The following is a 10321-nucleotide window of genomic DNA, read 5'->3' as shown; positions in this document are numbered from 1 at the left end:
TCGTCTTTCTGCTGTAAGCGTGTGCTGTTCACAACGTGCAAGTGTGCTGTAGACAACATGGTTTATTCCTTAGAACAGAGGATTTTTCTGGTGTTGGAATTCCACCGCCTAGAACACAGTGTTGTTGGAACAAGACGAAGTTTTCAGCGGAGGTTTAATGTAACCAAAGGACCGAAAAGCGATACAATAAAGGATCTGTTTGACAAATTTCAACGGACTGGGAACGTGACGGATGAACGTGCTGGAAAGGTAGGGCGACCGCGTACGGCAACCACAGAGGGCAACACGCAGCTAGTGCAGCAGGTGATCCAACAGCAGCCTCGGGTTTCTGTTCGCCGTGTTGCAGCTGCGGTCCAAATGACGCCAACGTGCACGTATCGTCTCATGCGCCAGAGTTTACACCTCTATCCATACAAAATTCAAATGCAGCAACCCCTCAGCGCCGCTACCATTGCTGCACGAGAGACATTCGCTGACGATATAGTGCACAGGATTGATGACGGCGATATGCATGTGGGCAGCATTTGGTTTACTGACGAAGCTTATTTTTACCTGGACGGCTTTGTCAATAAACAGAACTGGCGCATATGGGGAACCGAAAAGCCCCATGTTGCAGTCCCATCGTCCCTGCATCCTCAAAAAGTACTGGTCTGGGCCGCCATTTCTTCCAAAGGAATCATTGGCCCATTTTTCAGATCCGAAACGATTACTGCATCACGCTATCTGGACATTCTTCGTGAATTTGGGGCGGTACAAACCGCCTTAGACGACACTGCGAACACCTCGTGGTTTATGCAAGATGGTGCCCGGCCACATCGCACGGCCGACGTCTTTAATTTCCTGAATGAATATTTCGATGATCGTGTGATTGCTTTGGGCTATCCGAAACATACAGGAGGCGGCGTGGATTGGCCTCCCTATTCGCCAGACATGAACCCCTGTGACTTCTTTCTGTGGGGACACTTGAAAGACCAGGTGTACCGCCAGAATCCAGAAACAATTGAACAGCTGAAGCAGTACATCTCATCTGCATGTGAAGCCATTCCGCCAGACACGTTGTCAAAGGTTTCGGGTAATTTCATTCAGAGACTACGCCATATTATTGCTACGCATGGTGGATATGTGGAAACTATCGTACTATAGAGTTTCCCAGACCGCAGCGCCATCTGTTGTTGAAAATTGTAACTACTGTAATTTCGAAAGTTTGTCTGCCTGAAAATGTACTGTTGTCCCAAGCATATTGCAACAAACGGTGTATTTCTATCGCTGCTCGTTTAGTTTTTATTGCCGTTTCAAATATACCGGTCATTTTTGAAATACCCTGTACATATTGCATATTACGTGTCGTCGCCTATAGCTCACTCCAATTTTTCTCAGAATTCCGAACATCTTCCACCATTTTACGTTATCGAGCTCTTTTACCAGGCAACTAATGCTATTTTCCTTCAGCCTTGCTCCTATTGTTAAGCGCAGAGTCAGAACTGCCTCTGTGGTGTCTTTGCCTTTCTTAAAGCCAAACTGATCGTCATCTAACAAAGCCTCAATTTTGTTTTCCATTTTTCTCTATATTATTGTTTTCAGCAATTTGGATGCATGAGCTGTTAGGCCGACTGTGCAATAAATTACCCGTCCACTATCGTCATACACCTTCTCTATCTCGTTATCTTCTGACTGCGACGTTGGCATGCATACCTAAATTCTTGTTTTCGATGTTGGTCTGTTGTTTATCCCGATGAGAACAACGTTATCACTGAACTGTTCATAACAGATCCTACACCAGTTATACCATTTTCTGCTGCTGTTGATATTACCCTATATTCCTCTGACCATAAATCAGTCTTTTTTTCATTTCGCTTCACTGATCCCCACTGTATCTATATGAGCCTTTTCAGATTTTCTAGCTGCCTAGGACGTTCCAACGGCTGACTTTCCAAACTCCGAATCGTAAAACGTTAGCCTTTCGTTGGTTATTCAGTCTTGTTCTCATGGTCACCTCCCCCTTGACAGTCCTCTCCCTGAGATGCGAAGAGAGGCCCTACAGAAGCCAAGGATACTTTACAACTGAAAATCGATGAAGATATTACTCTCTGCTGCAGTTGATATTACCCTATATTCGTCTGACCATAAATCAGTCTTTTTTTCATTTCGCTTCACTGATCCCCACTGTATCTAGATGAGCCTTTTCAGATTTTCTAGCTGCCTAGGACGTTCCAACGGCTGACTTTCCAAACTCCAAATCGTAAAACGTTAGCCTTTCGTTGGTTATTCAGTCTTGTTCTCATGGTCACCTCCCCCGTGACAGTCCTCTCTCTGAGATGCGAATAGAGGCCCTACAGAAGCCAAGGATACTTTACAACTGAAAATCGATGAAGATATTACTCTCTGCTGCTGTTGATATTACCCTATATTCGTCTGACTATAAATCAGTCTTTTTTTCATTTCGCTTCACTGATCCCCACTGTATCTAGATGAGCCTTTTCAGATTTTCTAGCTGCCTAGGACGTTCCAACGGCTGACTTTCCAAACTCCGAATCGTAAAACGTTAGCCTTTCGTTGGTTATTCAGTCTTGTTCTCATGGTCACCTCCCCCTTGACAGTCCTCTCCCTGAGATGCGAAGAGAGGCCCTACAGAAGCCAAGGATACTTTACAACTGAAAATCGATGAAGATATTACTCTCTGCTGCTGTTGATCTTACCCTATATTCGTCTGACCATAAATCAGTCTTTTTTTTCATTTCGCTTCACTGATCCCCACTGTATCTAGATGAGCCTTTTCACATTTTCTAGCTGCCTAGGACGTTCCAACGGCTGACTTTCCAAACTCCGAATCGTAAAACGTTAGCCTTTCGTTGGTTATTCAGTCTTGTTCTCATGGTCACCTCCCCCTTGACAGTCCTCTCCCTGAGATGCGAAGAGAGGCCCTACAGAAGCCAAGGATACTTTACAACTGAAAATCTATGAAGATATTACTCTCTGCTGCTGTTGATATTACCCTATATTCGTCTGACCATAAATTAGTCTTTTTTTCATTTCGCTTCACTGATCCCCACTGTATCTAGATGAGCCTTTTCACATTTTCTAGCTGCCTAGGACGTTCCAACGGCTGACTTTCCAAACTCCGAATCGTAAAACGTTAGCCTTTCGTTGGTTATTCAGTCTTGTTCGCATGGTCACCTCCCCCTTGACAGTCCTCTCCCTGAGATGCGAAGAGAGGCCCTACAGAAGCCAAGGATACTTTACAACTGAAAATCTATGAAGATATTACTCTCTGCTGCTGTTGATATTACCCTATATTCGTCTGACCATAAATTAGTCTTTTTTTCATTTCGCTTCACTGATCCCCACTGTATCTAGATGAGCCTTTTCACATTTTCTAGCTGCCTAGGACGTTCCAACGGCTGACTTTCCAAACTCCGAATTGTAAAACGTTAGCCTTTCGTTGGTTATTCAGTCTTGTTCTCATGGTCACCTCCCCCTTGACAGTCCTCTCCCTGAGATGCGAAGAGAGGCCCTACAGAAGCCAAGCATACTATACAACTGAAAATCTATGAAGATATTACTCTCTGTTGCCCTCGCTTATAGCATTCACAAGCGATGCGTTGCAGACGCTGATTTTCCATCGGTTTCCTCAACATCACTCGCGCACAAATGTACAAATGATTCTCAGTTATAAGCATTTTAAGAACTGTTTTGCGTGCACAACTTTCCAAATATCGAATGGCACAAGGGGTACAAAAATGTTCTCGAACCGAATACAGTTCTGTAAATTGACAGGCACCCAGCTCGATGCAGTGTTCCTTGACTTCTGGTAGGCTTTCGATACAGTTCCGCACTGCCTCCTAATGAGCAAAATTCGAGGCTACGGAATATCAGAAGAACTGCGTGATAGGACTGAAGAATTTCTAGCAAACAGAACACACTATGTAATTCTCAACAGAGAGAAGTCTTCAGATGTGAAAATTACTTCGAGCATCCCCCAAAGGAGTGTTACAGGACCATTTATTTTCACAATATATATAAACGATCTAGCAGCTAACGTCGGAATTTCCATGAGGGTTTTCGCAGATGATGGCTATTGTATGGCAACCCTTGAATAGTCGCAACGCAGGATAATTGTAGCGAAATGCTAGAAGACCTGCAGAGGGTCGACGTTTGGTGCAGGGCGGGGCAATTGACCCTCTACATAAACAAATGTAACGTATTGCGAATACATAGACAGAAATACCCTTCATTACATGATTACACGATTGCAAGATAATCACTGGAAGCAGTTACTTCCATTATCTGTGTAAGAGTATGGTACTGAGCCATTTAAAGCAGAACGACTGCATAAAATTAATTGCAGGTAAGACAGAAGCTGGACTGATATTCATTGGAAGAGTCCTCAGCAAACTTACTCCATCAACAAAGGACATAGCCTTTATGTTCATTTAGTAGGCGCGAGAGCGTTACGGAGATTATCAGCAAACTCCCAGTGGCAGACGTTGCAGGAGAGGCGCTGCGTTTCACGGTGCACTCTACTGTTCAAGTTCTGAGAAAGTATGTTTCTAGAAGAGCCAAATGGTTCAAATGGCTCTGAGCACTATGGGACTTAACTTCTAAGGTCATCAGTCCCCTAGAAGTTAGAACTACTTAAACCTAACTAACCCAAGGACATCACACACATCCATGCCCGAGGCAGTATTCGAACCTGCGACCGTAGCGGTCGCGCGGTTCCAGACTGTAGCGCCTAGAACCGCTCGGCCACCCCGGCCGGCAGAAGAGTCAAGAAACGTGTTGGTCCCCCCTATGTACAGGGCTATTACAAATGATTGAAGCGATTTCATAAATTCACTGTAGCTCCATTCATTGACATACGGTCACGACACACTACAGATACGTAGAAAAACTCATAAAGTTTTGTTCGACTGAAGCCGCACTTCAGGTTTCTGCCGCCAGAGCGCTCGAGAGCGCAGTGAGACCAAATGGCGACAGGAGCCGAGAAAGCGTATGTCGTGCTTGAAATGCACTCACATCAGTCAGTCATAACAGTGCAACGACACTTCAGGATGAAGTTCAACAAAGATACACCAACTGCTAACTCCATTCGGCGATGGTATGCGCAGTTTAAAGCTTCTGGATGCCTCTGTAAGGGGAAATCAACGGGTCGGCCTGCAGTGAGCGAAGAAACGGTTGAACGCGTACGGGCAAGTTTCACGCATAGTGATGTGGAAGATTCAGTGTTTAAACCTCCTCTACCAAGAAACGTGCCAGAACTGCGAGCTCGCATCAGCAATGCTTTCGAACTCATTGATGGGGACATGCTGCGCCGAGTGTGGGAGGAACTTGATTATCGGCTTGATGTCTGCCGAATCACTAAAGGGGCACATATCGAACATTTGTGAATGCCTAAAAAAACTTTTTGAGTTTTTGTATGTGTGTGCAAAGCATTGTGAAAATATTTCAAATAATAAAGTTATTGTAGAGCTGTGAAATCGCTTCAATCATTTGTAATAAACCTGTATATCTCGCGGCAAGGCTATGAAAATAAAATCGCAGAGATTCGAGCCCACACAGAGGCTTACCAGCAGTCGTTCCTCCCGCGGACCATTCGCGACTGAAATCGGGAAAGGAGAAGTGACGGTGGCACATAAAGCACCGTACACCACACACCGTAAGGTGGCTTGCGGAGCACAAATGTAGATGTGTTAAAGCGATATGACAACACTACGTGTTGGTACTATGGTGGAAGCATGAGAAACACTAGGTAAAACACCTGTATCGCACAGACTTCTTGCAGCAGTGGCTCACAGTAAAATAATGTATTAACTACTTTGAAAAAATAAAAGTCCAGTTCTTTCATCGTGAAACTTAAATGTTCTTAGGTAACCCATGTACAATCTTCGCAGTCAGAATATGAATCTGTTGAGCAGCTGATGAAGGTGCCGAGCCGGTGCTGCGAGTGCAAATGTGTGGCCTTGTTTCGCTCGGCTTGTCGGCCTGGGAGTCCCCTTGTAGAACGGGTATATGGACCCACAGTTCGTTAACTGGGTCTGTTCCGTCTACTCCCCCTCCGCTGTTATCTTATCGTGACGTGCAGCGGGCACAGACCACAATTCTGCGAGCAGACTGGAGAAGCAGCCTACTGAGACTACGTCTGCGCTATCTGTCGTTCCTCCCGCGAACCATTCGCGACTGAAATCGGCGAAGGAGTACATAAAGCACCCTACACCACACACCGTAAGGTGGCTTGCGGAGCAGACTACGTCTGCGCTATCTGTCAGCGACGTTAGTCCCTTATTGCTGGTACACTTTTCCTCACTTCCGAATTCACAATAAATCGGAAAGATTATTTCTGGATGTTAAAAGTGGTAGAAACGTCGCTGAAGATTACTGAGAAATTTATTTTTATTTGAGTTCTTCCACAACACAATTAGGGCTAGTTTTGATACAGATATAATTCTAATATCACATGTTTTGTTATTTTATAACCGGCCTAATTTATTCTTTCCTTCTATATTTAATTTCGATCTAAAAAGTACCTGGTATGCGTCCCTGACTTCTACCTCACTATTTACATTTGTCCAATGCGATTAGTTAAGTCATCAAAATGCGTTGGACAAATGCCCACAATGAACTAAAATTGCTGGCCAGTCAAATGTGGGGATTGCATCCTGCACCTTACTATGACCTAGTCCGCATCTCGTGGTCGTGCGGTAGCGTTCTCGCTTCCCGTGCCCGGGTTCCCCGGTTCGATTCCCGGCGGGGTCAGGGATTTTCTCTGCCTCGTGATGACTGGGTGTTGTGTGATGTCCTTAGGTTAGTTAGGTTTAAGTAGTTCTAAGTTCTAGGGGACTGATGACCATAGATGTTAAGTCCCATAGTGCTCAGAGCCATTTGAACCATTTTTTACTATGACCTACTCTCTTAGAACACTGCCGTCCGGATTTACGCTCCTCCAAAACTCTACCATACCGTCTAAATTTGTGCATCCCGCTACAGAGTGGTAAAGCCTAAATTACTAACTACAATTGATCCCACTATAGTTCAGGAGAATGCAGAGCCAAGAAACAGTAGAGTCGCATTTAGGAAGCGGTGGGCTGGGGGGGGGGGGGGGGAATACAGTTTAGGGCGCTATCCATTGTATTGTAAATTAGGGATAAATTGAGCGAGGTTGCACTGTTGTTAACAGAATGGTATTGTAATTCTGAGGATGGGGACTAATCCCCATCTGATCGTCTCAATTCAGTGTTTATTTCGTTTCAGGCTCCTTTGGAACCTGGAAAATGCCAGTTTGTCTCCTGCTATAAGTTCACGGCCGACTACCTGACCCAATCTTGTGAAACTGCAGCTGTAAGCACGCAGATGCGTCCATGTATGATTTATGTTTTACTTTTTTATCTACAACTGCTCAAAATAATTCTGAAAGCGACCCATGCATGACCCAAACTACTACACTACTGGCCATTAAAATTGCTACACCAAGAAGAAATGCAGATGATAAATGGGGATTCATTGAACAAATATATTATACTAGAACTGACATGTGATTACATTTTCACGCAATTTGGGTCCATAGATCCTGAGAAATCAGTACCCAGAACAACCACCTCTGGCCGTAATAACGGCCTTCATACGCCTGGGCATTGAGTCAAACAGAGACTGGATGGCGTGTACAGGTACAGCTGCCCATGCAGCTTCAACACGATACCACAGTTCATCAAGAGTGGTGACTGGCGTATTGTGACAAGCCAGTTGCTCGGCCACCATTGACTAGACGTTTTCAGTTGGTGAGAGTTCTGGAGAATGTGCTGGCCAGGGCAGCAGTCAAACATTTTCTGTATCCAGAAAGGCCCGTACAGGACCTGCAACATGCGGTCGTGCATTATCCTGATGAAATGTAGGGTTTCGCAGGGATCGAATAAAGGATAGAGCCACGGGTCGTAACACATCTGAAATGTGAAGTCCTCTGTTCAAAGCGCCGTCAATGCGAACAAGAGGTGACCGAGACGTGTAACCAATGGCACCCCATACCATCACGCCGGGTGATACGCCAGTATGGCGATGACGAATACACGCTTCCAATGTGCGTTCACCGCGATGTCGCCAAACACGGATGCGACCATCACGATGCTGTAAACAGAAGCTGGATTCATCCGAAAAAATGACGTTTTGGCATTCGTGCACCCAGGTTCGTCGTTGAGTACACCATCGCAGGCGCTCCTGTCTGTGATGCAGCGTCACGGGTAACCGCAGCCATGGTCTCCGAGCTGATAGTCCATGCTGCTGCAAACGTCGTCGAACTGTTCGTGCAGATGGTTGTCGTCTTGCAAACGTCCCCATGTGTTGACTCAGGGATAGAGACGTGGCTGCACGATCCGTTACAGCCATCCTGATAAGATGCCTGTGATCTCGACTGCTAGTGATACGAGGCCGTTGGGATCCAGGACGGCGTTCCGTATTACCCTCCTGAACCCACCGATTCCATATTCTGCTAACAGTCATTGGATCTCGACCAACGCGAGCAGCAATGTCGCAATACGATAAACCGCAATCGCGATAGGCTACAATCCGATCTTTATCAAAGTCGGAAACGTGATGGTACACATTTCTCCTCCTTACACGAGGCATCACAACAACGTTTCACCAGGCAACGCCGGTCAACTGCTGTTTGTGTATGAGAAATCGGTTGTAAACTTTCCTCATGTCAGCACGTTGTAGGTGTCGCCACCGGCGCTAACCTTGTGTGAATGCTCTAAAAAGCTAATCATTTGCATATCACAGCACCTACTTCCTGTCGGTTAAATTTCGCGTCTGTAGCACGTCATCTTCGTGTAACAATTTTAATGGCCAGTAGTGTATTAAATATCAATGTGCTATTACATACTAACAGAACACCAAGAAAAGTAAAGCAAGAGTAATATAATGTAGTCAAATTAAATCAGGTGATGCTGATAGAACTCTATTAGGAAATGAGACCCTAACAGTAGTTCTGCTGTTTGAGGTGCAAAATAACTGACCTTCACCGAAATAGAGCGGATATAAAATGCAGATCGACAATAACAAGAAAAGCGTCTTTGAAACAGAGAAATTTGTTAACATCGAAGATAAATGTAAGTGGTAGAAATCTTTTCTAAAGATACCAGTAAACGTCCCTATCTCTGATTCTTTAAAGAATCGATCTCCTATGTGTACCATGTACCGTGTCGTACAACGGTATCATTTTGCACGTACACTCAGTGGTATATGAGAATTAACTTAACTCCTCCAGAACAGGCCATGAAGGCCCAACGGTACCGACCGGCCTCCGTGTCACCCTCAGCTCACAGGCGTCACTGGATACGGATGTTGAGGGGCATGTGGTCAGCACACCGCTCTCCTGGCCGTATGTCAGTTTCCGAGACCGGAGCCGCTACTTCTCAATCAAGTAGCTCCTCAGTTCGCCTCACAACGGCTGAGTACACCCCGCTTGCCAACAGCGCTCGGATCGGAAGGTCACCTATCCAAGTGTTAGCCCAGCCCGACAGCGCTTAACTTCAGTGATCTGACGGGAACCGGTGTTACCACTGCGGCAAGGCCGTTGGCGGTATGTGAGAATACTGTCTGGGAAATCTGTTGCGATTAGAATTAGTTGTAAAGAAGTAATAAATTAAAACGTGATGTGTAGCCTTACACTGTAACCTTACTCTTTAGTGAAATGTGGACGTATACCAATTCAGACGAGAAGATAATAGAACTTTTGAAAAGTGTCTCGCTTTTCTCACAGACGTCCTGAAAGCCATAGAACGACGCAGTCAGGTAGAATCAGTATTTACTGTCTTCCGAAAAGTATTTCTCAGTGCCTCCCATATGATTATTTTAGAAAGTACTTTCGTATGGGAGTATGAAACGAAATTGGTGAGTGGACTGAGGATTTCTTGGTGGGGAGGATAAGCAACTTATATTGCATCAAGGATCATCAACAGATGCACAGTAACATAAGGTGTACCACAGGGAAGTGTGCTGCGATCTTTTCTGTTCGCGCTACAGACAATATTAACTTTACTCATACTTTTCGCAGATGATACACTTATCTGTAATGAAGTACTGTGTGAAAAAAGTTGCACTAACGTTCAGTCACATCCTAATAAGATTTCAAAGTACTATAAAGACTGGCAATTTGCTTCAAATGTTTAGAAATGCAACATTTTGCACTTTACAACAAGGAAAACAATTTCATATGACTGTAATATCGATGGGTCACAACTGGAATCGGTACATACACCTCGGTTTGTATGGATATGGAATGGAAAGACCACACAGGTTCAGTCGTAACTAAAGCAGGTGGCAGACTTCGATTCGT

General features: G+C 44.9%; 1 pseudogene; it reads right to left on the bottom strand.

Annotated features, from left to right (window-relative positions):
* Positions 1-9449: 9449 nt before the first annotated feature.
* On the bottom strand, positions 9450-9564 carry LOC126093743 (5S ribosomal RNA; annotated as a pseudogene).
* Between the last annotated feature and the right edge of the window lie 757 nt (positions 9565-10321).

The sequence above is a fragment of the Schistocerca cancellata genome, chromosome 7, assembly GCF_023864275.1.
Source record: "Schistocerca cancellata isolate TAMUIC-IGC-003103 chromosome 7, iqSchCanc2.1, whole genome shotgun sequence".
In the NCBI taxonomy this organism is placed as follows: domain Eukaryota; kingdom Metazoa; phylum Arthropoda; class Insecta; order Orthoptera; family Acrididae; genus Schistocerca; species Schistocerca cancellata.
This window is presented reverse-complemented; position numbering and strand designations above follow the sequence as displayed.